Consider the following 5,638-nt stretch of genomic DNA (forward strand, 5'->3'; position numbering starts at 1 on the left):
AAACTGTAATTCGAGACATGGAAGATTAAAGTGTGTTACCGTGTTTGACCACTAGATGCTGCAACTAGAGTTCAACTTCAGATCAGAGACAGAGGAGAAATATAGATCTTCGGGGAAACACTTTGAACTCCTCATCATGTTGCTGATCAGTGTGTGTGTGTGTGTGTGTGTGTGGGTGGCGCTTTATCTTGCTATAAGATCCACTTCACCTGTGAACACAATGCTGTTGCTCTGGCCTCTGAATACCTCAGATCTCAGTCTAACTGAGCTTCCGTAAGAAGTGCTGGACATCAGGTTTGATCCACAGCTCCATCTCACAACCTGAAGCTCCTGGAGGATCTGAGGATCTGAGGATCTGCTGCTCACGTCACGGTGACATCAGTAACCGAATATTCTCCACTGGGAAATTGATTTTTAATGCTAACTTTTAAACATTTAAACTAAAGACTTACTGTGAGCTACGAGGTTGTTAATCGATAGTATCTGCTTCTGTTGAAGCTGTTAGCCTGCATTATTTCAACTTAGTTTAAAAATAATTGTTTAACATAGGCCTACATACACACACACACGTCATGGACACATATGTCACATACGTCATTTGACACATAAGTCATTTGCTTCAACTTTGAAGCAAAAAACAAAAAACAAAAAAAAAATACTATTTGAAAATCAGATTTTGAAATGTTATGAATCACCTGGTTGCTGGTTGGTTTGGTTCACAGCTTATAAGTTTTTAATTGAGATGTTTAAAAAAATATACAAAAATCCTATGGGAAAGATCAATGGAAAAAACACTTGCAGCTCTAACACAGCTGTTGTGCTCCATTAAATATATATTACCCATCAAGTATATATACAAATCAATGTATTCATGAATTAACTAAAGTTGAAACTATAGTTGCATGTTATAAAAAAAAAAATAAATAAAAAAGTACCTACAGTAAATAACTGACATTTTTACATTAGAATATAATGATATGTTAATATAAGTCATCTTTGAGAGCGAGGGCGCCCCCTGGTGGTTTCAAGCCAAATGCACCTTGCGTGCAGAAGGATCAGAGTAACCGCCTTGTATTATGAGCTTTTACACGCATTGATGTTCAGGAATGCCAAGAAAAAAAAAAATAATGATATGCTATGAGCTTTTGTATACCAGCGTACAGGAGTGGCACTGTAAAACATATTTCATCTGGTTTGAGCTTACGTACTAGTGAGCAATAAGAAAGAGTTTTAAAGACTCTATTGGTATTAAGTTCACCTCAACTGTATTCAGTTTATACGCTGTCAGATGAGAGAGAGACCAAACTCAGTTACATGAAACACATCCTCCTCATCATGTCTGTATTTAATATGTTTGAACAGCTTCTCAGTGAAGTTTCAACAGCAAAACAATTATAGAACAGAAATTAGAAAAAATGTTCAACAGAGACTGTAGTTTATGCATTTCATTTTGGTTTTAGTGTGGTTTGTGTTCATTTGTTAATTGTTACTCAACAGATATTACAAAAAATATGATGAAACTGGAATTTTAATTTAGTTCACACAAAACTATTGTCTATGTTAAACTCAGTTACTTCATATAATTGAGTGCATGGGCTGAGGAAAATCAGGCAATATTCCTGAAGCATAATGAATAACAAAAAATGCAGAAATTCAAGAGAGCATTATGAAACTGCTGAGCATAAGTAGGCGTGTCTTTAAAAGTGAAAAACACAAAACATCAAAAGATCAAACATTTCTGACCGGTTAACAATGCATTGTTTGGCTGAGATATAATCTATAGTTTGGATCAGTGCAGACAACAGCAATGTGCATATTTAATCATATTATAACTTTTTAATGAACCTCATCTTGTTGCCTGTCCTTCTGTATGATCATAATATAACCATAATTCTTTATTTTGACAAACAATATGTAAGCGAATGACCCATAACATTATGAGTGTTGCATAGAAATTATCCCAAAAATATTTTGCTATTATTTTTAGAAAGCATTTTGAAAGTCACGTTCTGCTGCTTTCATATTTATGGAATATTTGATTTTTTTTTTTTTTTAATTGAAGGTTTGAACATCCTAACACATAGTTTTGGTTTCGTGTACTTGAGGGTGTGCATCTTACAAAGTCATAAATCCAAGTGTTTTCCTGCACCATGATTAAATATAAAGACGATATATAGTCACCGATCAGCACCACAGTGGAGGCAGGCGCTGGTCATGAAGGTGGAGGAGATGCAGGAGGTGTAGAGCGATAGGAGTCTGGTCAGGGGTCAGTCATGATCAGCACCCAAAACGATTTGCCAGATTTAATTCCTGAGGTGTTCCTCGTTTTCCTCCGCCAACCACTTGTTTATATTGGCAATTGATGGACACTAGACGGCCCCGCACCATCACAAGCACGATCATTGAATAATCGATGCATTTGATTTAAATGCTCTGAACGTCTCATTGTGTCTATAGTGGTGCTGAATATGAAGGTGTGCAAAAATGGAAGAGCTTGGAAAGCTGTCCAAAATTGACAAACCTTTTCTTGAAATGTTTCGATACTGCTCAAGAAGCAAACCTTAAAAACGATATAAATACTGTTCGTTTTCTCACACAAACCGCTCGTTTCGTGTCTTAGGCCGTCAATGTGTACTTACCATGGGGAATTGTTTCATTTGGACGATGGGGAATTGTTTAATTTGGACTCTGTGCATGCTCTTTGAGACAGTGACCATAGACCTGCATTATATGACTGACAGACAAGAACGGTTTGACCTAAAAATATCAAAATTGAAACTACTGCGGAAACAAAGACACCGACATCTTGGATGCCCTTGAGGTAAGCTAAAACATACCAAAATTTAATTTCAAAGTGAACTATCCCTTTAAGCTAGTTCTAGTGGCATAAGGAGAGAGGAGCTTTCAATGTCACTAGATCGTTTGAATGGATTGGCCGAAAGAGTTGTGTTTTCCACGTCTCCAGTTCGGGTGGGTTTTGAGTCAAACTCTTTCCCAGGGGATTTCACTGTAGGATCATTTCCTTCAGCTTGTCTGTGAGGAATTGAATGGTTTCTAGATAATACGGATGGTATTAAAACGAGAAGTAAAAGGTGATTGTATATATAGTGTAAATCTATAGGCTATGAAGCAAACAATTCAATTTGGCCATTCACAATATAGACAATGTTAGTAGGTACTTCTCTAGTGGAGAATGAACATTTTTGTGAAAAATAAAGAACATTTATAGACAACAGGCACTGATCTGTCCATCCTCCGTGCCAAAAGAGGCGTGAGCTTCTGCACGTCACTGTCTGTTTTCTTTCAGATGTTATGAATATAAAGCCAGCAGTCATGTTCAGCGCTAGCAGTGAAGTGTGGACTATAAATATCACACATCTCAACCTCCAGAGTCACAGTAAGCAGTGGAGATTCTTTCTTTCAGCTCATATCAAGGTAATTACACACGTCTATCTAATTTTGAGCTGTGATGTTAGTGACTGTATTAAGAATTATAGTGAAACTGAAAGGTAAATTTGTATTGTATAAGAATGATCACTAACAAATGTAAAATTTTACTCAGATTATCTATATTGTTTTCAATAGATGTTTGGAAAAGCAAACACATTTAATGCATGGCAGGATTATATCCGGACTATCACAAACTGCAAAAGAAGGACAAAACAAGAAAGAAAGAGAAAAATGTCAAGCAAAAAGGACATGAATCAACCAAAGATTAAAGAAACACTAGTGAGACGGAAAAGCATTAATAGTGGGAAACCCAACTGTGAGTGTATGCTGTTCAAAATCAGATATGTGTTTCATCATCAGCAGAGTTTCAGATTCTGTGTGAATGTGTAAAGTTAATTTAAAACTCATTTCATATGACTTTAATCAGATATTCGTGTTTGTCTTTCTCAGTTTCTGATAATGAGGGCAGATTTGAGGTAAGAGATGGTCTATATACAGAGATAAAATAGAAACTGTGTAGAAATGATGCTCAAATCTCATGTTTTTTCTTTTTCTTTTTAGAACGCAGCAGTTCATTTCATCAAACTAGCAAAATATTCTTCATTTCTTGACTATACAATGAATGTATTATATCTCTTAACAATATAGCCTATACTACGCATATATTTATAATATTACCAAGTTAAGCAAGTTAAAAAAAAATGTCATAATTAAGACAGGTAGTGTTACAGTAAATAAGGTCCTGAGTTCTTTTGAATCACCAAATTTAAATGTTAAAACGACAACAAAAAAACAATACATTCACTTTTTTTTCATTTCATTTCTATTCTGTATTATTTTCAACAATTTCTTTAATGTTTTTTTATTGTGATATATATATATATAAGATCAATGACTATTGTTTACAGTTATACAGTAATCACTGCGTAATCATTATTTTACTGATACACTGCTGTAATGTTATTATGATTGTATATAGAATCATTATATAATTACTTAATACATATTATATTTTTGTATGTTTGTACATGGCAATAAAGAATCTAATTTTCTGTAAATGATGTTCTGAAACATACATACATACATATACACGTATACATACACACACACACACACACACACACACACACACACACACACACACACACACACACACACACACACACATATATGTATATACTATATGTGTGTGTGTGTACATACATTTACACACACATATATACACACATATATACATATACATGTATATGTATATATCCATCCTATTTTCCATCTTTTTCCATTCCATCCATCCTATTTTCATTAACTTTCTATATTTTTGACAGCGATGTTTTTTAGCCTCTGTAATCCAAATCCAAATGTCTTTCAAATACACAATTTTATTTAAAAAAATTTAAAATAAATAAATTGTTATACAAATAATAACATTGTATTGTTAAGAGTTTACAATAGATTTGGGTCAATATGATTTAGAATATTGTATGAAATAAAGTTAGGGCACTATGAATGAAATAAATGCATACATGTATTGTATATTTATTATTTTACAGTTTTTCTGAATTGATGAAGCATCTCAAAACCATCACCCCCTTTCTCAAAACCTTAAACACAAAACCAAATCTTCAAACTATCAGAGAACCTCTGACTCTTCTGGCAAAGTCAAACAATTGCCTCAAAACCATTTTATCTGTGCTCAAAATCATACACACTTTTACACACAACTCAGTTCCTCCTATTTACACAAGATTAACAGCTGTATCCATATCTGACATCAGAAGACAAAACTAGATTTTCTCAAACTCAAAGGCTTTTAGTTTCAGGATCAGAGACAGTGAAGAAACCATTTCAGAGGAAAGGAAAAATGCAAATTTGAGCTTATTTTGGTCATGCAAACTAGAATGACACACATGCCTGAACAGTCAGGAAGTTTTAACTTAAATAGTAACTGTAAAATAAATAAAAACTACTAACTATAGTTTGTCTGTACATATACCCTTCTAAAAAAAAATAGTCAAGTGTTTTAGTATACATCTTTTTATGTACTTAAAATGACTTAAAGGGATACTTCAGGATTTAGCACTAAGCTTTGTATCAGTAGAAAACCTGTAGTATTTTCGAATTACCGTGCTTTCCACCCTCATATCCCCCTGAGATGAGAGATGTATGTATTTTTTGTCTGGAAAAAATC

The 5,638-nt window shown here is 33.9% G+C and overlaps 1 long non-coding RNA gene across 1 annotated transcript; it reads left to right on the plus strand.

Moving 5' to 3' along the window:
• Positions 1-3,335: 3,335 nt before the first annotated feature.
• On the plus strand, positions 3,336-4,505 carry LOC311277147. The gene is made up of 4 exons (XR_014625175.1): positions 3,336-3,435; positions 3,586-3,766; positions 3,901-3,926; positions 4,012-4,505. It is a non-coding gene; the product is annotated as an uncharacterized lncRNA (long non-coding RNA).
• Positions 4,506-5,638: the final 1,133 nt, after the last annotated feature.

This window comes from Rutilus rutilus (assembly GCF_951802725.1).
Source record: "Rutilus rutilus genome assembly, chromosome: 18".
NCBI classification, from domain to species: domain Eukaryota; kingdom Metazoa; phylum Chordata; class Actinopteri; order Cypriniformes; family Leuciscidae; genus Rutilus; species Rutilus rutilus.